General features: G+C 47.8%; 1 long non-coding RNA gene across 1 annotated transcript; it reads left to right on the forward strand.

Annotated features, from left to right (window-relative positions):
• The first annotated feature begins 6,122 nt into the window (after window positions 1–6,122).
• On the forward strand, window positions 6,123–7,348 carry LOC134486406 (uncharacterized). Its single transcript, XR_015683649.1, has 2 exons — window positions 6,123–6,195; window positions 6,950–7,348. It is a non-coding gene; the product is annotated as an uncharacterized LOC134486406 (long non-coding RNA).
• The last annotated feature ends 14,746 nt before the right edge of the window (window positions 7,349–22,094 follow it).

A 22,094-nucleotide genomic window follows, 5' to 3' on the forward strand; every position in this document is an offset into this window, starting at 1 on the left:
GGTGGTGGTGAAGCTTCTGGGGGCTGGTTGTGAGGTGCAGCGAGCTTTCCTATTCCCATGCTGAGGGGGAAGGTTGTTTCTGCTCCAGATTCGTGAGACATCAGGCTTCATTACTTCCAGGGATTCCGTCCATGTTCTTGCTTTCGATTCAATTAAAACAATCTAAGGTAATTAATTGAATTTGTTATTTGATTAATAAAGATAGAAATTTGGCTAAGTTGCCGTGAAGGAGGAAGCCATGTTGAGACCTGAGGACAGAGGATTCTAGAAGCCTCACTCTGTTTCGGTCTCTCTCTTTAGGCCTCATTCCTCTTGTGTACCCACTGTGTTATCTCTGAGTCCCCGTCACTCCAGCTAGGACCAGGAGACAGAGCTTCTAAGTCAGGGGATGGGAACTAGAAGGACTGAGGAGGTAGCTAAGGAGGAACACTCTGTGGAGATGGAAGAGAGGGGACAGGGAGGAGTCTCCATATACCTGCAAGGGGCTTCATGCTGGGAGGGCAGAGTCTGGGGCAGGCTGGAAGGGTTAGGCCAAGTGCAGGGCAGAGAGGAGCGGGAGGGGTGAGCCGAGAGCACCACCCAAGAGCGATTCTGTCCTCCTAATGAAGACTGGGCACAGGTGGGAGCTGTCAGCATTGGCTATGGTTCTTACAAGGAAGGTTCAGACTAGACCCCAATGTGGGGAGTAGCTGTGTATCAAGAGTTAAAACTCTGAAGGCCCCCTAATAGGGCACACACCTAGCAACTCCACAAGATTTGTGTCTGTGAATTTGATTACTGGACATAGAACTAAGCACCCATAAATAGATTCAGAATGCAGATGAAAAGCAGGGGGAGATATTTGAAGCTCATATCACATTTGAAAGTTGAGTTCCTTTAATATGTAAAGGCCCTTCTGAGTCAAATAAAGGAAAGACTCCCACATAAGAAAGTTGGGGGAAGGTTGGAAGGGAAGTGTGTAGGAATGAAACTACGAATGGTATTTGTTTATTTATTCATGAACTTGCTTAGTTAGTTTTATGGGAGAGGGTCTTGTGTAGCCCAGGATGACCTTGAATACCTTATTCTCCTGCCTCCACCTCTGAGGCTGGAATTATAGACAGGCACCATCTCACCCAGGGTACAAATGGCTTTTAAACATACGCAAAGTTGTTCATTCTCTTTCTATAGTGAGGGAAATGCAAATCAAAAGTGGGTAGAGATTCCATTTTTATACTTAAGATTGAGTTGGGCGTTGTGTGACACTATTCCTGAGGAGATGTGAGCAAATGTTTACTCACCCCACATAGAGAACCAGGGACAGACCAAAGTAAGGATAACACCAGAGTCCAGTGCAGTGGACCAGTGAGTCTGTTGGGGTTACCTACAGAGGCAGCTGCATCACAGAAAGCCCAGCCCAGCATGGGTGATGACTTATGAAAGCTAGAACCCTGGATCTTTCTGCACAACTTGCAGGCAGTTTCACAGGCCAGAGAGTCTTCTCTTCTCAACGGTCCTTACACCTGGGGGATGAGTGGTCTGTGAATCTTGTAAGCTTCAGAGACTTCCTGAGGCTTGGGGTGTTTGCTTCTTGGGTCTTAAAGAACTTTGCTTAAGAACTTCCTAAGTCTGAAGGCCCGACTTCAGGGATACATTGTTTCAATTCAGAGGAAACTGCTACACAGCCCTCCACCCCTTCCTCCAGCTCTTCCGTCCTTTCTGCCTCCTATCCATGCTGCTCTCTGAGCCTTAATGGAAGTGATGATGTCTCAGCCTTGGGGCTACTGTGCCACAGAAACAGCTGGTTGTTTTCAGGAGCCTCACTAGTGGTTATGAGTGTTTGCTGCTTACCATCATTTGAAACAGATACATCCTTTTATGACCAATTGTTGCTGACGGTAGTGCTCTATGACCGGTCACAAACACAAATGTTTAAAGAGTAGTTTGACAAGCACATTATGACATGTTTAACAAAATAGCTTTTGCTTCCCTTCCGGCCACAGATTTTTGTCCAAGTTCATAGAATCTGGAGTGAATTCCCTTCTGTGGAACAAGCTTTAAAGCCAATCAGAAAGTTGTTGGTTGTACCCAAAACAGTCTGTGCCACTAGTAGACCTGTAGACACATCTTACTGGCATTTAGACGGTGTTATGTGCAGTGTCTTCAACCAAGTAGGACTGACTAGTGGGAAAACTCTCTCCCAGCAACTATGATATATCTTGCAATGTTATGAAAGCCAGCCAGGAGGGAGTGAGTTTCCAGTTTAGTCTCAGCCTGATTTCTCTATGTCATGTGACCAGCCTATGTATCTTTTTCAGTCACAAGAGTGAGGCTAATCTAGTTCTGGCACAGAACCAACAGAAGCAGCAGTGACCTTATCATTTGGGAGGTTTGGGAGGATTTCCTGGCCAAGGGCTCATGGGAAGGTTTCCCACCCTTGGCATTGTAACTTTTACTTAGCCATCTTATGGCTTTGGACACTTGTCTTTCTCCAGACACATAGGATGTCCTCTGAAAAAAATCTATTGTTGATTTTAACCCCGCCCCCATAGATGGTTTTGTAATCTGTAAGAAATTCCGAGGCTGAAGTGTTGGGTCAGTGGTTAAGAGCACTTGTTCTTGCAAAGAACCTGGATTCAATTCTCAGCACCCACATGGGGGCTCACTACTTCCTTGGACACCAGACACACATGTGGTACACAGACATACATGAAGGCAAAAATACTAATACACATGAAATGAAAAATAAATCTTAAAAAAAACCCAAAAAAGTTAGACACACAAGCATCCACATTATGCAACAAGGCCCTTTTACAGAGAGTGCAGGGTCTATGAAGCCTTACCTTCTCCTATTTCAAGTCAGTGCAGTTGACCTTGAGGGCCTAGGGGATGCTGTAAAAGAAACATTTGCAAGGCCCAGGATGGTGTGAGAGGGTCTCATCGCTTCTATCAATTCTTTAGTCAAAAGATCAGTGTTGGGTATGGTGACATGGACAGGAGACGCTGCCCCAATCCGACTTTCTGTGATCCATGCATACACCTCCGCCATGGCCTCAGCAGCGCTGGCTTGTGTGTGTTGCTCAGTCTGGCTTAGGTCCAAGAGCTTCACTGTCGCCTGCTGTGCCTGCTGTTGGAGCCAGCCTCCTTCTTCTGATGGGCTCCAGGAGGGCACTGTGGCTCTTAACTTTCTGTCAGCCATATCTGACAGCTGAAAGAGCCCCCAAACATACCCCCATCCCCAACAGAGTGAGCAGTCTCCTTTTTTAGCACACCAATGGCGTACTTTGAGGTATGAATGGGGGATGGTTGCCCATCCCCAGGGCAGGTTTAATTTTTCTTTTCCTGATAACTGTTTGAACCTTTCAGGATTTGATTCACATAGCAGTTGGCTTTCTGTTGATTTTTTTTCCCCTAGAAACTCCAGCTTGACACAAATCTCCACATTTGCCTCTGAGTTGTCTGCACAGACCTGTTTGTTTTTCTTTCACACCCTGTTGGTTACTTCAATTCTAAATGGAGGCTCATTAACATGGGAAATAAACACCTTACAGGTCTCAGGAAGTCCCTGAGTTTTACTGAATTCACAGGGGCCCTTACTCTCCAGGATCATAAAAAAGTAAAGACTCCTGAAAGGAGACCTGAGCACAGAGGGGTGAGGACAAACAGAAAGCAGATGTGTGGCTTGGGCCTATAATCCTTAAACTAGGAAGGCTGAGACAGGAGGATTGCCTTGAGTTCTAGACCATTCCGGACTAGTCAAATACAAGTTAGGAAGCGTGCAAAGGAAGCCCTGAACACAAGATACACTATGTGATATGATCTACAGCTGGGTGGCCCTGGATAGAGATAGATGGAGTGTTTTGTGATTAAAACCTAGTTCAGAGGGCTGAGTGTAGAGAGGGCTGGGATTAAAGGCACACATCCCTCATCTTAGTACTCAGGAAGCAGAGGCCAGAGGATCTCTGTGAGTTTGTAGCCAGCCTGGTCTATGTAGGGAGTCCCAGGCCAGCCAGGCCTGTAAAGTGTGAATCTGATTTTAAAGACAAAACAAAACAGTAAAACCCAACCAACAAACAAAAATCACACACAAAAGAGCTAAGTTTAAGCACAAAAAAATGGCTTATCTCCCTTGGGACTTCTCGGCACCTTTACTTGTTAAAGAAGATTGTGTTTCTTTTTATATTTCTACGTTGAGACAGACCTGGAACTCTTACCCAGGCAGTGATGACTTTGAACTTCTGATCAGCACCTCCTCAGTACTGGGGTCACACACATGCACTGTGAAGCGATGGGGATGGAGCCCAGGGTCTCACATGTGCAGGCCTCATGCGTACTAGCTAGCACAGTACTGACTGGAACCCTGTCTCGAAGCACCAATGCTGTGTTTCCCAAACTCCAGCTCATGGCAGCATCATGGAGGGCCTTGAAGGATTGGTGTGCCTCAGCACATTCTGGGAGAAAAGCCACTCTGTCAATCTTAGGTGGTTCCTCTCCTCCTCTTCTGTCTCCTCCCCCTCTCTGCCTCTAAGTGAGTCTGGCTTGTAAAATGTCAACATGGCAGTAAGTCACAGGCAAGCACTTGACCTGCTGTTCTGGACACCGGGAAGCCTCTCAGCTGGGCAGTGTCCCTAGAAACTCAAACTTTACCTGGCATTCAAGGTTCAATACCAATGCACTCTAAAGAGAGGCTCCTGGGTCTAGTCTCCCCTCCATCGGTCAGGGCCTTCTCCTCACTGCCTAAGGTCACTACTTTTGGGCCTGAATCTGGACCTTTCTTCGGGTGGGGGTGTCCAGCTTCCTTCTCCATGGCTACCCTTTTTCAGGGAAATTTCCTGACCATCTTAGTCCTGTTTCCAAACTCCTGGGGTGCTACCTAAAAGACAGAAGGCAAGCAGCCCCAAGTGTTCATTCTAAACGACTGTGAAGCCATGCTCCTATGACCCTGGAGGCCGGGACTAGGCACCCAAAGGGGACACTCATTGACTAAGAACTCTGGTGGAAGCCAACTGCTCAGGAGGAATGGCTCTGGGCTTCCAGCTTTCTCAAAGAATCCCTCTAACACTTGCACTATCCACCCCTCCTCCCCCCAACCAGGATGCCCAACATGAGCTCCTTGCTGGTTCCAATTTCCCTTTTCCAGTTCATTGCAAAAGCCGGGCATGGTGGCACACACCTGTAACTCTCAAGGTCATCCTTGGCTACATAGTTCAAGGCCAACCTGGGAAAACTAATAAGTATATAATATCACCAGCCCTCGAGAGATGGTTTGCCTTTCCAGTCAGTTTGTACAAGGCCTTTCTTCACTTCTTGTTGTGACAAGGTCTCACTATATAGACCTTGGACTCTTGATCTTTCTGTCTCTGCCTCCCAAGTGCTGGGATTGCAGGGAAGTCCCTGTGGACCCCTTGGAGTAGCTGAAGGAAATGAATTCATTTACAGTCAGGGAACAGCGCCTGGCTCCAAGCTGTAAGATCTCGGGTGATTGGCTTACCTTCCTTCCCTGGACCTCAGTTCTCTCAGCTACAAAATACAAAACAAAAGATGGCAACAGATGCTATCTGTTGTGTGTGCCTCTTGGGACTGTGATAATTAGATGAGATAGTGTGATAGGAGCTTGGTGATTTGGGAGCTGCTCTGAGCCTCAGCTGTTACTATCATTCAGTTACAAAGTGATTAGTCCACTTGTAAGGGGAAGAGAGCAAACAGCCATCCCTCGGCTTGGGACGTCCAAGGCCCACAGGGATTAGCTTCTGGTGCTTACTCCAGGCCGAGATCTTTTATCGGAAACATAGGAGACTAGACACATACCTCCCTTTAGATTTTGGAATGTTTGCATATACACAATGAATACCTATCTTAAGACTCAAGTCTAAACCTGATATCCACGATCGCTTCCTATATGCCTCACACGCAGTCTGGATATAAGTATAGACAGCTTTTAAAGGACTTGGGCACAGAATGGAGTTTCATGGTTCCTTTTTTTGTCTCTGTGACAAAGTATCTGACAAAGGCAACTTAAGGAGGGCTTTGCAGTGGCTCACAGCGGGAGGGCGCTGTCCATGGTTCACTGTGACTCACAGTGGGAGGGCGCTGTCCATGGTTCACTGTGACTCACAGTGGGAGGGCGCTGTCCAACAGTGTAGGGAAGGCATGGCCACACACCAGGAGGCAACCAGGCACTTCGTGTCCACAGTCAGGAAGCAGAGATGGATGCAGGTGCTTGGTTTGCTTTCTCCTTCCTCTTCAGTCCAGACCTTAGCACATTAGATGGTGCTGCCCACACCCCCACCTTAACTAGCCACTCTAGACAAACTCACGTCTAGAGGCTTGTCTCCTCGGGGATTCTTGATCTGGTCACGTTCACAGTTAATATTTACCATAACATAACTTTCGAGGTATGGTATCATGTTAGGGCTCAGAACAGTTTTGGATCTGAGGATGAAGGATGAGAGTCTAGGTTTACTGAGCACTTACCATGTGCCAAGTGCCTTGCCTAAGACATGGTGCACTAATAGTTGTGTGAGACACCCTTCCTATCAGTTAGGCGTACTGCCTCTGAGTCAAACCCATGCTACAGATGAATAAACTGAGGCTCAGAGAGCCTGGTTCACCTTGCAAGGTCATGAGGCTCTAACAGGACACTGGGTTCACTTCTGTTCACTACCTTATCTTTGTCTCTATAGGTCAGGACAAGAGTCTCTGACCTGTCTGTGTTTCCTCCTCTTCCTACCCCAGTCCTACCCAGCACTGAGGGGCCTGATTCAAAAAGGAACCCTCTTTCTTTAGGTAGACACCACTTCCAGGCTCAGCTCCCCTACTCTGTGCTGAGGGTGTTAACTGACAAGAAGATGGCTTGAGAAAGAAGCAAGCTCATTATCTGACAGAAGACTTAGCACTTCCTGAGGCTCCACAGCATCCTCCGATGTGGCTGGCTTGCCTCTAATTGCTGTCCCTGACACTTTTCTTCCAGAATTGGGAAACTGAGCCCATACACAGGGCAGGAAACATTGAAAGGTTCCAGGACCCAGTGGCCTTGCAAGTGATGGAGAAGGCCTGGGCCTGGGAGTGGCCTGGGAAAGCCCTGCCTCCTGCACCTCCGGTCACCCTCAAACATCATCCACCAGCCCTTCTTAATCATGATGTCCCTAACCACAGAGGCCTCCTCATCCTTGCCACCCCAGGTAGCAGTCCTGATTCTGAGATGCCATCCTGAACCCCGTGGATGCCCAGAAACCAATTAAAGCCTCCATTAGAGCCAAAGAAAGAGCTGCGGCTGGAGGAGATGAAGAGGGACGCACTTCTAATTAGACACGCGGCCACCCACCCCTGTCCTTTCTAGATAAATGCAAAGGATCGAGAGGAAAAGTAATTAAAACTCGCATGTGGCTCTATCACCATGAGCTCTGCCCCCTCCCAGCTCCTAGGTCCAATTGATTCTCACCAGCCTTTGAGGAGAGGCAACTTGGAGGAAGGTCAGCAGACCTGAAGGTCAGCCCACCCCACCCCTGTTCCAATGGACTGGGAGCTCCTTAGGGCTACGGATCAGGTCAGTTGGCCTTGCCTCTCTCCTCAGATGGGAAATAAAAGCAACTGGGAGCCTGTGCCCTGTGCTAGGCAGCCTGCCTGGGCCAACATGGAACGAGTAGCTAAGGCTAGCTCAGCCTCTGTCTCTGGACCCTGCTTTACAGATCTATCTTTTTTTTTTTTTTTGGTTCTTTTTTTTCGGAGCTGGGGACCGAACCCAGGGCCTTGTGCTTCCTAGGTAAGCGCTCTACCACTGAGCTAAATCCCCAGCCCCCAGATTTATCTTTTATCCTTTTCAGTATGTATTTTATCCTTTTCATGCCTTTCCCAGGTACTGAAAGTTAGTTGGGAATTAGCACATCACATCACCTCGCCGGGGAAAGGCCCTGCAGTGGGCAAAATGCAGCATCGGGAATAAAGAGATGAGTTTATGCAGAGTTCAGGTACGGACCACCAGGCAGGTCTCCAGGACACCTAGGCCGGCCTTATACTCTCTCTATAACCAAGGATGACCTTGGACTTCTTTTTAAAATATCTACTGATTTACTTTAGGTGCCCCTGCATGAGTTTTGTATATGCCATATGGATACTTAAGTCTACAAAGGCCAGAAAAGGCATCGGAGCCCTGGGGTTGGAGTTACAGAGGGCTCTGAGCCACCATGTGGGTGCTGAGAGCTCGCTCAGGTCCTCTGGAAGAGCAGTCCATGTTTTTAACCAGACTTCGAACTTTTGATTCTCTTACCTCTGTCTCTTGAGTGCTGGCATTGTGAGTATGCACTACCACTCCTGGCTTGTGCTGGGGACTGAACCCAAGGCTTGGTGCACGCCAGGGAAGCCACATCCTCAGCCCTGAAAGATCACCTTTAAAAACAATGTCAGTGAAGGAATGGGTGGGCTGTGTGGTGACACATACAACTGGACTGATGTGTGTGTGTGACTGTCAGTCAGCTTCTTGGGCTTGTCCACATCAGTCTCACGGGGCCACTGCCCAACCCACATGCACACAGGTGTCCTCATTGACAAATGTCACAACAGTATCTGCAATTTTTGTTTTTTGAGAGAGGATCTCTGGCTATCCTGGAACTCCCTATGTAGATCAGGCTGGCCTCTAACTCACAGAGATCTACCTCCTTCTGCCTTCCAAGTGCTGGGATTAAAGACATACACCGTCATTTCTTAAATCATCGAACATATTTCACATTGTCCAGCAGCCCTACTCCAGATACCATCCAAGAGCAGAAAATGCACATGTTCACACTAAAATTCACTTCTGATCAGAGAAGCATTGATCACGATGGCCTTCAAGTTAAAAATCTGCGAAAACATACATTTCACTTTTGGGTGTGTGAACACAACATAGGGCCTTCTATTCAACTGTAAGAAGTATATACCAGAATGAATGAATGAATGAATGAATGAATGAATGAATGAATGAATAAGTGAGTTTATATGTGCATGAAGGAATGAATAAGGCAAATATTTTTTCTAATGCCTGCTACCTGATTGGTAAGGAGCCATCCCTTCATCTCTCTCTGCTGCCTCTGGCCTTCACTTCAGCTCATATTTCCTGGGGTCCTGGGGTCTTGGGCTTAGGACTTGAGTGGATGTTGTGTGTGTAGAGGAGGCTTCTGTGCTGTCTGAACATCGTCCCAAGCTCATACTTTGCTCGTTACATCTTTAGCATCACACAGCTAATTGGCATCCGTTGTTGTTTCAGAGGGAGGATGAGCAAAGACTCAGGTGAAGTGGTTACCTACCTGCCCAGCCAGGAGCTGACGTGGCCTGGCCTGTGTGTAGGGAAGAGGAGGCTGTGAACGCAGAAAGGCTTAAGTGCAAAGCTGTGTGGCCTCCAGCAGGTTGCTTAACCTGTGAACTGGGGGTAAAGGTGACCTTGGAAGTCATAGGTCCTGGGGACAAGAGCGCTGTCCTGGCAGGTGACTTTTCCTTTGAGCTGATGGCAGCTGCTCTCCCTGTCATCTTCTCCCTGCAATGCCATGGCCTCAGAGATGGAACCTTACTGCAGCTCCATTCTTCTTCTGCAGCTCCATCAGCCTCATGAAAGCAGCAGGGCCCAGGCAGTGCTGGCCTGCTTCCTTCCAGCCCTGCAGGTCCATGGCTGCCCTTGCTGCTTTCTTACCTTCCCCACTGATATAGCTCCATCTCTTGGGGCGGATACTGCAGTCAGGGCCACCCATCTGAGGTGGAGACCTGTGACACCAGCCCCTCACCCAGGGCGAACTGCAGAAAGCAGAGGGAAACCTTGGCAGGTAGTCCAGGGTGGTGAGAGCTGCCAGTTGGGCTGACGTGCAGGGAGACCCCAGGGGCCAAAGCAGATGGCTTCTTTCAGAGTCTAATTATCCACCAGCCCAGAGCCAGAAGGCTCTGAGTACAGCAGCGACCATGTTTCTCTTTTCCTGGGTGTAGCTGGGCAGAGGCTGTCACTGGCACAGGGTGCTCCAGCCTCACTATTGTTTCCCGCTCTCTTCCTTCAATTTCCCAGGTGCTTGGGAGCCCTGGCTGTGATTGACTCACCCCAGGTGTCCGGTGCCCTACACATAATGTGGTACACAGTTGGTGCTCAATAATTGGTTGCTAAAATGAATGAATGATGGATGAGTTTGCCATGGTTTGGCTTTGCTCTCAAGATGGTGCCAGGCCTACTTTTGGTAAGCTCGAGATGGATAGTTTATCTCAGAGCCCGTCCCCCTTGGCTTCCCACAACCATCTCTCTATCCTTATTTGGCAGCCCGTGATCTCCTTTGTCGCTGGCTACCTGAGAGAATGATCAATACATTTAATTTATACCAGACTAAAGATGATAGATAGACAGCACTGTCTTCCTTCACATGTATGTTGTGGATAAACCCTAATCCAACAGGATGAGGTTTAGTGGCCAAAGCCAGGTCCCTTCACGGGCCTCATCTCTGGAGAGTCTATTTTCACTCTTACTGGTCCTGAGGCTTTCCAGGTTTCACCACCACATAACTCAGTGGCTCCTTAGAACTGCAGAGGTAACGCCAGTACCCCACACAGCAAGGTTCTCCAGTCTCTGCCTGAAATGACGGGACTCCCTACCTCACGCATAGCCATCTGTTGCTGGACTGAGACTTACTGCCAAGTAGCTGGTTTGCCCGTGCCTGCTGTCTGGGGCCAGGATCACAGAGAAGCACTCCCTCTAAATAAAGATCTCTGCACATGCGTGCATCTGTCTGTCCTCCTCCAACCCCCTAGACAAGACGGACACCAGGTCAGCCCAGACACCCAGAGAGGTCCCCCAGGACTGGGTAAGTCATTGGCTTGAAAATACCACCAATGTCAAGTGAGTGGTCATTCCTGGCCAGGTTCTGGCAGCAGAAGCTTTCTGGGACTGATTTATACAGTCTTCACCTGGGGCCATAGTCGAACCCTGCCACCAGCTCACTTATGAGGAATCCAGCCAGAGGGATCTTCAGTGACATTTGCAAGGTGACACAGTCCAAAGCAGTGGAGGCAGGATCCGAACCCAGATCTGCCAGATGCCTCATATTGCCACCCCACAAGATCATATTTGTGTGTGTGTGTGTGTGTGTGTGTGTGTGTGTGTGTGAATGAGAGAGAGAGGGGGAGAGAGAGAGAGGGAGAGAGAGAGAGAGAAAAAGAGAGAGAGAGAGAGAGAGAATGTCTGTGTCAGTCTTGGCTTTAAAATTATTCTTCCTCCTCTCCCTCTTCTTCTCTTCCTTTTTCTGAAATAAATTCTCACATAGCCCAGGCTAGCCTCAACATTAATATGTTGCTGAGGATAACCTTGAACTCCTGATTTTCCAGGTGCTGCTGTCACTGGCGTGAGCCACCACAGCGCCTCATCCTTTCTCATCTTGACAGCTGCAGGTGACAGCTTTGCTAAGGTGTGGTTCTTGGTGTCTTGATGGCCCCTCCCAGTGTGAGCTTGTCAAGGGGCTGTGGCCTCTCACCAGTAGCTCTTTCACCTCACCTGTAATTAAAATTCCACTGTGCTGTTCTCATTTTTAAAATAGTTCCATTGGTCCACATATGCTGAAGGTGTAAACAGTGACAAACGTGGACTTTCACTCAGGGGGTCATCCCCACCTGTAGGGAGCGATGGAAGGAGGAGACACCTGCTAACACCGGTTAATACCTGATGTGCTCCCCCTTTACAGCTACGCCACAGCTCTTCACCCCTTATACAGAGGCTATTGGAAAGAGATGGTGGTGGTGCTGCTGCTGCTGCTGCTGGCAGTGGTGGTATTGGTGGCAGCAGCGGTGGTGGAACATTCGGGAAAGTCTCCTATCCCATGAGCCTTTGCACCATCCACCAGGAAATCTTAGTAGCTTGACCTCCCGAGTTTCTCCTGCAGGAGTCAAGCTGCTCCGGCTGGCTCCCAACTCTCTATGTGGCCAAAGATGCCCTTGAGCTTTGGATGCTTTTACCTGAAGCTCTTGAGTGCTGGGACTGCAGGTCTGCCCCATCATGCTTTCCTTAGGCAGTGCTGGGGGTGGGATCTGGGGCTTCCTGCATGCGCAGGAAGAACTCTGCTAACTGAGCCACACTCAGGCAGAAGTTGTTTTTTTTTTCTTTGAACACACAGACACACACAGACACACACAGACACACACACACGGACACGGACACACAGAGACACACATGGACACACATGTGCACATGTACAAACACTCTTCACAGGTCTATGTCTCTGAAGAGTCTAGCAGCAGCAGTAGATGAGTATCTATGTACGGATTTTATGTGAGACAAAAGAGTGTGCATGAGCCTCCACTTACAACGCTCACAAATTCTCTGACTCCCAGCTGACCGTCCCACCATTGCCATCCTGTGTCCGAGGCTGACGGGGGCTGTGCGCTTTGCTGCTATTCGGCACGCAGAGAGACTTCTGTCTAGATGTCACTGAGGCAGATAAGGACCCCAGCAAAGCTCCTGGGTATGTTTTCTGCTGACTGCTGTCTGTGGTTCACTTCACACATACTTTAAAAAAAAGGTAAGTTGAAGCATCCTGTGTTGGTGAAGCATCCTATGTTGGGAAACTCTACTTCAGAAGAACTGTGGTCCAGGGCCAGAGTTGGGAGGAGGAGAAGGCAAACGGGCTCTAGTGCCTTAGGAGGCATGACAGGATGTGGTGTGCATATGTTTATGATTCTAACATCTATTAAGTTTATTCCATGTCACTCTTAGAAATGATGCAATGGGTGCTGAGACTGGGCACAGCTAAAAGTGTGAAAGAACAAAGACAAGGATCAACTGTGGCCCAGGAACAAGGAGCTTGGAAGCTCAGTGGTCACCAGTAGTTCACCTGAGTCGGTGGTTTTCCAGTCACTGCCTCACGCTGGTGGAGATGAAAGGTTTGGAACTGTGTGGGAGTATGAAGGCGAGCACAGGCCTCATTCAGAGAGGTTATGAAAAGGTGGGACGTTAAGGAAAGGGGAGACACTTGTGAGTGGGATGGGCGGGATGGCTTCCCAGGATGGCTTCTCAAGAGAAGAAAATCAACAGGCAGCTTGGGGTTTTGATATGAAGACTGAGGTAATTTCTACTGAGATTGGTTGGTTCTCTGAGCACATTGCAAGCCCAGCCAATGAAAAGCTCCCAGATCTATAAATGTCCCTGCAGCCTAACTGGAGAGACGACCCTGTGCTGTTGACACATGGCTCACCAGGCTAAGGGTGGTTGAGACCTGCCTTTCCACCTCTGACTTACACTTCGTTACTTGTTCATTTTCACCATCTGCTCCGTTAACCTGCTAATCGACAACCTTGCCGGTGTCTCTTCCGGCTGTTAATTAGGCTCGGAGCTCTGCGCTCTCGAGATGACATCATCAGCTTGCAGTTTCACATTGACTGGGCACTAGTTCCGGCACAGCCAACAGAATGTAGCTATTTGCTTTGGTTACTCCCTTCTATTGCCTTGTCTATGGAGCTGTCTGGGGCCGTCTCTTCTGTCTTAGGTGGAATCTTCTTGCTAGAAGCTATCCTTACCCATAATGAAGTCTGTTTCATTCACTACATTAGAAGCAGAGGGGCATGATGGAGCAGCAGTCTCTGGCTTGTGCTCCCAGGGCATCATGGGAGCCAGTCTGGTGGCACAGAACTTGATTCACAGAGTCTCTGCCTTTCTTCTTATCTCAGCAACTTGGCAACCTCAAAGTTACAAGCCCTCTTATTTCCTCTTCCTTGGTGTTCCTGATTATAACCACTGTAATCCCAACCTTTCTTTTAATTCAAGCAACTGTGAGTAATGTGCAGTTTTCACCATCTCCTCCCCACCTACCTCATATCAGAGAGAAGTGAAAATGTATGCCCACACTAACAGGAATACATAGTATTGCGTATGATAGTGGAAACATGGATACAACTCAAAGAATGAATAGCTAAATGAAATATGATGTATGCCGACAACAGACTATTGGTTGTCAGTCAAAAAAATGAAGGATGCATGCCAGAATGCAGATGAATCTCACAGATATTATGGTGCTAAGTGAAAAAAGCCAGACACACAGGGCCATGTTGTCTTGACTACTTTTCTATTGCTTTGATATCACACCATGACCAAAGCAAACTTGTAGAAGGGTTATTGGGGGCTTAGGGTTCCCAAGTCGATCACTATCATGGTGAGGAAACGTGGCAGTGGGCAGGCATAGTGACTGGAGAGCTCAGGGCTCTCATATCCCACACACAGGGGGGGAGAGAGAGAGAGAGAGAGAGAGAGAGAGAGAGAGAGAGAGAGAGAGAGAGAGAGAGAGAGAGAGAGAGCTCTAAATGGCAAGAGTCTTTATGCTCTCAAAGCTCACCCCTGAGTGACAAGCTTCCTCCAGCAAGGCCACACCTCCTAAACCTCTACAAATAGAGCTATCAACTAGGGACCAAGCACTCAAATGTTTGAGACTATGGAGAATATATATACATCTGTGAACTTGTCTGTTCTGTATACAGTCTGTTCCTGACTTCCTTGATGAAGATGTAGAATTCTCAGTTGCTCCTGCACCATGGCTGCCTGGATGCAGCCATGCTTCCACCTTGATGACAATAAACTGAACCTCTGAACCTGTAAGCCAGCCCCAATTAAATGTTGTCCTTTGTAAGACTTGCCTTGGTCATGGTGTCTGTTCACAGCAGTCTGTTCACCCTAACTAAGATGCTATCATTCAAACCACCACACTCTGGTGTACACTCTGGTCCCATAAGCAAGACATGTCCATACGAGGTAAACCTACAGAAGCACATTACAGAGGAGTGGTTGACAGGAGGTGCTGGATGGGGGGTGATTGTGGTGATGGTTGTTAAGTAGGGGGTACATGTGTGCTAGGCCCCATTGAATTGTACAAGTCACATGAGAAATCATATATGTCAATTATATCCCAAGAAAGCTGGGAGAATAGTGCATCTTGCTGTGTATAACATGGACATCAACTGCTTCTCTGTCTTCTGGCAAAGATCATGCAGGCTGTACCTCAATGAGGTTAAGTGAGGAGTCTAATATGTATAGAGAGCTTCACATATATGTACAATGTATGCTGGGGATATTACTCAGCAGTTAAGAGCTTGTATCCCTTTGGAAAGGACCTGAGCTCAGTTCCCAGACTACACATTAGGTGGCTAACAACCACCTATACCTCTAGGGAGATCTAATGCCTTCTTCTGGCCTCTGCAAATACCTGTACTCAAGTGCACACACACACACACACACACACACACACACACACACACACACACACACACACAAATAGGGTGTATTGATACATAGCTTTAACCCCAAGAGTTGGAAGGGAGAGGAGGACAGATCTCTGTGAGTTGAAAGCTAACCTGGTCTACATAACAAGTTCCAAGCCAACCTGGGATACTTAGTAAGACCCATCTCAAAATCATAATCTTAAGAAGAAACCTACAAACACAATGGAATTGTCATGTCTGTATACATGCACATTCTCTACATGCATAAATAGATTAATGAATGTACCTATACATTGGTAGGAACCGTGTATAAACATACAAATGTTAGGAACTTCATATATACATGGGCATATATAATAGCTACCCATAGATTAATACACAGATAACTATCAAGGAGCTGTTTCCTTTGCATTGAAATGATCTGTCCTGGAGGGAGGAAGGAGGCTCACAAAACTCAAGTTCACAGAACTCACAAAAGTCAAGAAGCCCAGAAAGATACAGGAGTCACAACATCCTTCCCTGAGGTTACAGAAGCTATAAAGGATTCTAGGGAGGGGGGCCTTTTCTGTGGACTGCACATCATTTAGGGGGGCTTCTAGGATGTGGCTTTCATGACATCCTGGGGTGGACTTCTCAATGACATATCTGTCTTTGAACCACCCATATTTCTGTAAGTAAACCAAAGAAACTCATTGTTTCACCAAACTGGACGTGGGTGGGATCATTGTCTGTGATCTGTGCCCTGTTGGGCTAATTGACTCTTGCTCACATTTCTCTAGGAAGAGCTATACAGCAGAGATGCACACACATGTATATAGTAGGTACACTGTGCATACACATATAATAGACATATTTGCACACAGACATATACACACAAGGTGCAGACATATCCATATATAGGACAGACATAGATTTTGATATACATACAAACATGCATAATAAGTACTGTTATTCTCAGATGAAGCAACTGAGGCCCAGAGAGGCCCAGAGACTTGCTGAGGGGAGGTAGAACTCATAACGCACTTGTCTTCAGGGCAGAGGCTCAGCTGTGGTAGCAGTGGTTCAAGGCTATTGGGTACAGAGTTTCCATCCCTGACTGCCACGAGATCCTCGGGACTCCATGGAACACACATGCCTCTGCCTTCCATGAACTCCTGGTGGCCCAGTCCTAGCAGGCAGGTTAGTAGCAGAGGCTCCGTGTTTATGTTGCCCTCCCCTTTGCCCTCCCCTTTCCCCATCTCGTGTCTTTCACGGCTTCTGTGCTGGAGTGCAGCACTGCAAGAACATGTCTGCTTCTCTCGAGAGAAGAGGTAACACTGGGTGTTATAGCTGGAGTCAGGGACTTCCAGACTTTGGTGCCAGAGGTACACAAACCCCTCTGTTTTCATTCCGGGCCAGAATAACAAAGTCTTCAGTCCAGAGTCCCTGGGTCAGGGGTTCTGCTCTCCACAAGCCGCCCAGTTTAATAGCTTGGATAGTGGTTGGTTGCCACAGCCGAGCAGGGGTGGGGGACTGGGAGATGGCTCTATTGCATAGTCCTTGGGCTGTGTTCCTCCTCAGCCTTCCGTTCTTGTTTACAAAGTACGGTTGGGCTCCATGATGGGAAACCCCTGTGGTCTCCGATGGCCTGTGATCCCAGAGGCAGCCAGGAGATAAGCAGGGCAGGATGTGGGTGGGTTATGTCGAGGATGGAGCAGTCTGGAGGAAAGCTTACCCCCAAGCAGGTGCAACTCAGGTGTAGCCGTGGCTGCTCACACCCTCTGGGTGCCAGGGCAGAGCTTGACTTTATAACCCTGATCCCGGCAGTTGCCTTCGGGCGCCATCTCTGAAGCTGGGGCAGAAGTGAGGGCCAACTGTAGGAGCCACTCAGAGTCCTTCTTTCATCTCCGGAAAGGCTAGGCCTGGCCGGCCCCTCCCCACAGCCTGCCATGAGAGCTATTTTTATGGAGTCCCTCTCCCTCAGGATGCCCCCCTCTCCACTCCCCAGGTTTCTGATTTTGACTGCTGTTTCATCCTGTCCGGGCAGAGCAGGTTGGGATGGCAGACGATGAAGTGGAGATGAGGTCACATGACCCTTCATTAATGACAGTCCCACACAGCACGGGGCACAGAGGCCACGCTGAGATTTGTCCCTGCGTTTAATTCATCTTCCAGGGGCTTGAGTTTAATGATACATTTATCTGCAGAAAAGAGGGGAGAGGCTTGAGGCAGAGAGCCACAAGGCCTGAAAGGTAAGGTGAGAGGCGGAGGGGAGTGGGGGGATGAGGAAGAGGTGCAGAGGCTGGCGGGGAGGGGGCACATGCGCGAGAGGCTTTCTGAGAACAAGTCTCTAAACTGATAAAAACAACGAGACTTAAAAAAGAGAGACAGACTAGGTAGTAGGGTGTGCTCACAGTAGAAACTGAGGCACCCACGTGTCTGACTTTAATCTTGCCTTTACCTTTCACTGAGCGTCAGACCTCAGATAAACCACAGTTATAACTCCAAGATGCAAAGAATAAAAATAACCAAATCATAGATTTTCTAAATTGAGAATTAAAAGTTAAGGTCTGTGGCTTGGGGATGTGCTTGCCTAGCATGTGTCAAGTCTTGAGTGTGATCCCCACTGTGGTATTGAAAACGTAGATGTGTCAATGCATGCCTACTAGCTCTCAGCAGCTGGAGGCAGGAGGATCAGAAGTTCACGGTTAGCCTCAGTTAATGAGCAAATTCAAGGCCAGCCTGAGTCACATGAGATCTGATCTCAATAAATAAAGAAATGAAAATTTAAAAATTAAGGAATATTGTCCTCACCAGTTTTATGTCAACTTAACAGAAGCTAGAGTCATCTTAACTAGTGATTGATGGGGCCCCGCCCATTGTGGGTGGGGCCATCCCTGGGCCGTTGGTCCTGCGTTGTATAAGAAAGCAAGCTGAGCAAGCCAGGGGAAGCAAGCCTGTAAATGGCCCATCTCTGCAGCTTTTGCATCAGCTCCAGCCCCCAGGTTCTTGCCCTGTTTGAGTTCCTGTCCTGGCTTCCTTTAGTGATGGACTAGAATGTGGAAATATAGGTCAAATAAATACGTTTCCTCCCCAATTTGAGTTTTGGTCATGGTGTTTCATCACAGCAATAGAAACCCTGGCTAAAACAGATGTAATTCACGAAATACAGTCTTCCCTCCCTAGTATTTCTCTCTATATACTTCCTGCTATCTTGGGGAGCAGGTGCTGGCATGGAGATGGGCCAGCAACTCAGACACTCTGTAAACATTGGCCATGGGTGAACTGTGGACAAGCCCTCCCAGGAGCATCAGTCTGAGGAAGAGTTGGACGGCAACCTGTGTGTGAAGCTGGATGGGTTGATCATGGCCTCAGAGACGCCTCCCAAATCACATATGACTGTAGCCCCAGTCTCTGCCCCTCTCTAGCTGTGCTCCTAAGAACCTCTGTCCCTCCTGTGTCTCCCTGATCTGCAAGGCTGGTTGCCATGGAAACTGGTGGTTTTGCACAGGACAAAGCAGAGAGACTCAGCAATGGACAGAAACTCAAAAACATATTATGTGGCTTTAACAAGAGCGTGGGAGGCTGTGGGAGGCAATAAAGGCCTCACTGCCACTTGTTTAGGGGGAAAAATAATAACAAAACCTCCACAAAACCTCCACAAAGCCCCAGGTGGAAAAGAAATCTGAGCATAGGCACGGTTTCCTTTTCCTGTTAATGGCTTTTTTTTTTTTTTTTTTTTTTTTGGCCTCCATGGAGACAGACATGACAGGGAGCAGGTGGAGGGCTGAGCTGTCAGGTCTGCAGGCCTGGATCTTCCACATCTGTTCTGTCAGCCCAGTATACTCCTGTCAGGGTCCTGAGACCTACTGTTCCCATAGTTCCAGCTCTGTATCAGCTTTGGAATAGCAGGCTCTCGGGAGCTAGGGAGAAGCAGGCATCAGGGTTCTTTTTTCTAGGAAACTTTGATCTTCGGTTGATGACAGCTTCTCAGGCTAATTGCATTTGCTATTTTAAAATTTCAAGATAAGGGTATGCTGGTAAGATGGCTCAGCTGTTTGATAACAGGTCTAGTGACCTGACTCCTGGGGCTTCACAGAGGAGAAGCAGAGAACTAGTTACAGTGCATTGTACTTTTACCATCACTTGGGTACTATGGTGTGTGCACATGCGTGCACACATGCGTACATGCATGCACACATGCACACACACACACACACACACACACACGAGTGGCAAAAAGATTTTAGGGTCATAAGGGACTTAAGCTTCTAATCAAGAGGAAGCAAGAAGATTCAGGAATTCCTCAGTCTTTCAAACTTTGGACAGCAGCAGTATCAGTTGTGAAACCCAGGGGACAGAAGAGGTGGGCCACCTGGATCATCTGAGCTTGAGGGAACTCCTGCAGAGAACAGAGAGAGGAAAGCCAGCAGAGGCCAGGCGTGTGCTGCCCTGGGCAGAGCGGGGAGCAGGTGGGCGCTGAGGCAGCGGGGACCACAGGACATAACACAGGAGAGTGGGTAATGAGCTGCTTAGCCCTCGTGGTGGCTTTGGAATCACCTGGGAAACACATCCCTGGGAAAATCATCATGAATTAAGTTAACTATCCTGCGGGCTGGCATCTTAGCTGGGTAAAAAGAGGAGACTAAATCAGCATTCATTTTTCTGCTTCCTGACTGTGGGCACACATGACCAGCAGCTTCATACTCGTGATGCCTGTACTTCTCCATCATGACAGACTATGGTCTAAAAACACAAACCAAAACAAGCTCTTCTTCCCTTGTCTTCCCTCCCTCCCTTTTTTCTTTCCTCCCTCCCTTCCTCTCTTTCTCCCTCCTTGCCTCCCTCTCTTTTTCCCCTCCCCCTCTCTCCTTTCCTTCTTTTCTCTCTTCCTCCCTCCACCCCTTCCTTCCCTTCCTCTTTCTCTCTTCTTCCTTCCATTCCTCCTTTCCTCCCTCCCTCCCTTTCACCTTCCTTCCCTTTCTCTTCTATCCTCCCTTCCCCCCTCTCTCCCTCCCTTCCTCCCTCTCTTTCTCCCTTCCTCTATCCCCTCCTCCTTTAAGTTGCTCTTATCAGATACTTTGTCTCATCAGAGGAAAAGTTACCAATACAGACAGATAACAGACAGGGAGGTGGCAGATGATTAACAGACAGGTGCAGCTTTCAGTAGGAGCATGATCTCAACATTTGGATGTTGGTACAGTAATGTATGAGGCGGGGTTGAGAGTGCAGCTCAATGGTAGAAACTGTCCTGGATTAATTCTTAGCAAAGGAGGGTGGGGTTAAAACACGAGACTAGGTTAAATACTTAGTAACTATAAAAACCAGTAGGCTGAATGATTTTCTGGGCTCATAGAGGGCTGGGGATAGTGTTCTCTCACCAGAGCAGATAGAACTTAAAAGGCCTGGGCATCAGATGGAGTCCTCGTGCTGAGCAAAACAGGCTTACAGTAATGACTGTTTTGAATCTACTGCACATAGCTTAAAAATCCAAAGTCAGAGGATCAAACTGACCTCAGAGACTTAGTGCAGGCCTAAACATTGGCGTTAAATGCACAATGCTCAACATCCAGGACCACCGTGGCCCAAGAGAAAAATCAGCTCGCTGAATCCGACCATCAACTGCCAGATGCTATAGCACTCACCAGTGGTGATATTAAAACAGCTGTTATAGTGGTTCCCCAAAGCAGAGGAAAGCACAAACAGAGAAAGAAACGGAAAATGCAGAAAAGGCGCAAAGGAAGCTTTGAGAGTTGGAAACTGCATGGTTAGAATTGAAAGCAAAATAGAGACTTTTAAGAAAAAGACCAGAGAGCTTGAAGATGGAGCAGAACAAACAACCAAGGTAGAGTACAGATTCCGTCATGTGAAAGGTGGGGGCGGGGACATGTGGAAACAGAACAACATGGAAGACGACCGAATAAAATCCAAACACACTATATCAAATATAAATGATCTAAATGCTACATTTAAACAGGAAGAAAATCATTTGAGCTAAAAATAAACCAAGGTTCAATGATATGCTATCCATAAGAAACCCATTTTGACAATAAAGACTCACATTAACAGTACAAATAAAATGGAGACGTCTCAGAAGAAACCTGGGATGGATCCACGCGTGTGAGGTGGACTTCAGAATAAAGATTATTATCAGTCAGTTTATAAAGTAGGTCTAACAGCTCTGTGTCTGTATGAAGCGAGTGGGCCTGGAGAGACAAGAAGCAGACGCCAGTAGAACTGAACAGGGGGACAATAAGATCTATGGGTGCAGCTGAAGAGTGCAGTGTTCGTTTCCCAGTACCCAATAGACCATGTCAATAGCAAGCAATTAGTGAGTAAGTAAGTGGTAAACACTTGACTTAGCTGACCTCGGGAACCACTCTACGTAACACCAGCAGAGCACAAACTTCTTTCAAGACTGCTGTGCACTTGGCTGCAAAACAAGTCTCATTACCATGAAGAGGACTTAGGTCATAAGTAGTGTTCTTCTGACCATAACTGAAGCAAATTTAAATCAGTGATCAATGATGGGAAGTCAGGAGAAAGTCTCTCAAGGACTGGGAGGCTGGCTCAGGCTGTAGAGTGCTTGCTAGGTAAGGATGAGGACCTGAGTTTGGATCTCCAGACCCACATAAAGTCAGGTGTGACATTGTGTGTCAGTAATCCTGGAGCTGGGGAGGTGAAGTTAGGGTACCTGGGGCCAGCCACTGCAATGGAATCAATCAGTAAGTGAAGTAATCTGTCAGTGAAGTACTCTGTCAGTGAAGTACTCTGTCAAAAATTAAGGAATTGAGCTGTAAAGGAAGACATATGACATTGGCCTCTTGCTTCCACACATGCATGTGTATACACATGCGTGCACGTGTACACACACACACACACACACATACACACACACAATTCCTCAAATATTTAGAAAATTTAAAAGCACACAT

Source organism: Rattus norvegicus, chromosome 3 (assembly GCF_021556685.1).
Source record: "Rattus norvegicus strain SHRSP/BbbUtx chromosome 3, alternate assembly SHRSP_T2T, whole genome shotgun sequence".
Classification (NCBI taxonomy): domain Eukaryota; kingdom Metazoa; phylum Chordata; class Mammalia; order Rodentia; family Muridae; genus Rattus; species Rattus norvegicus.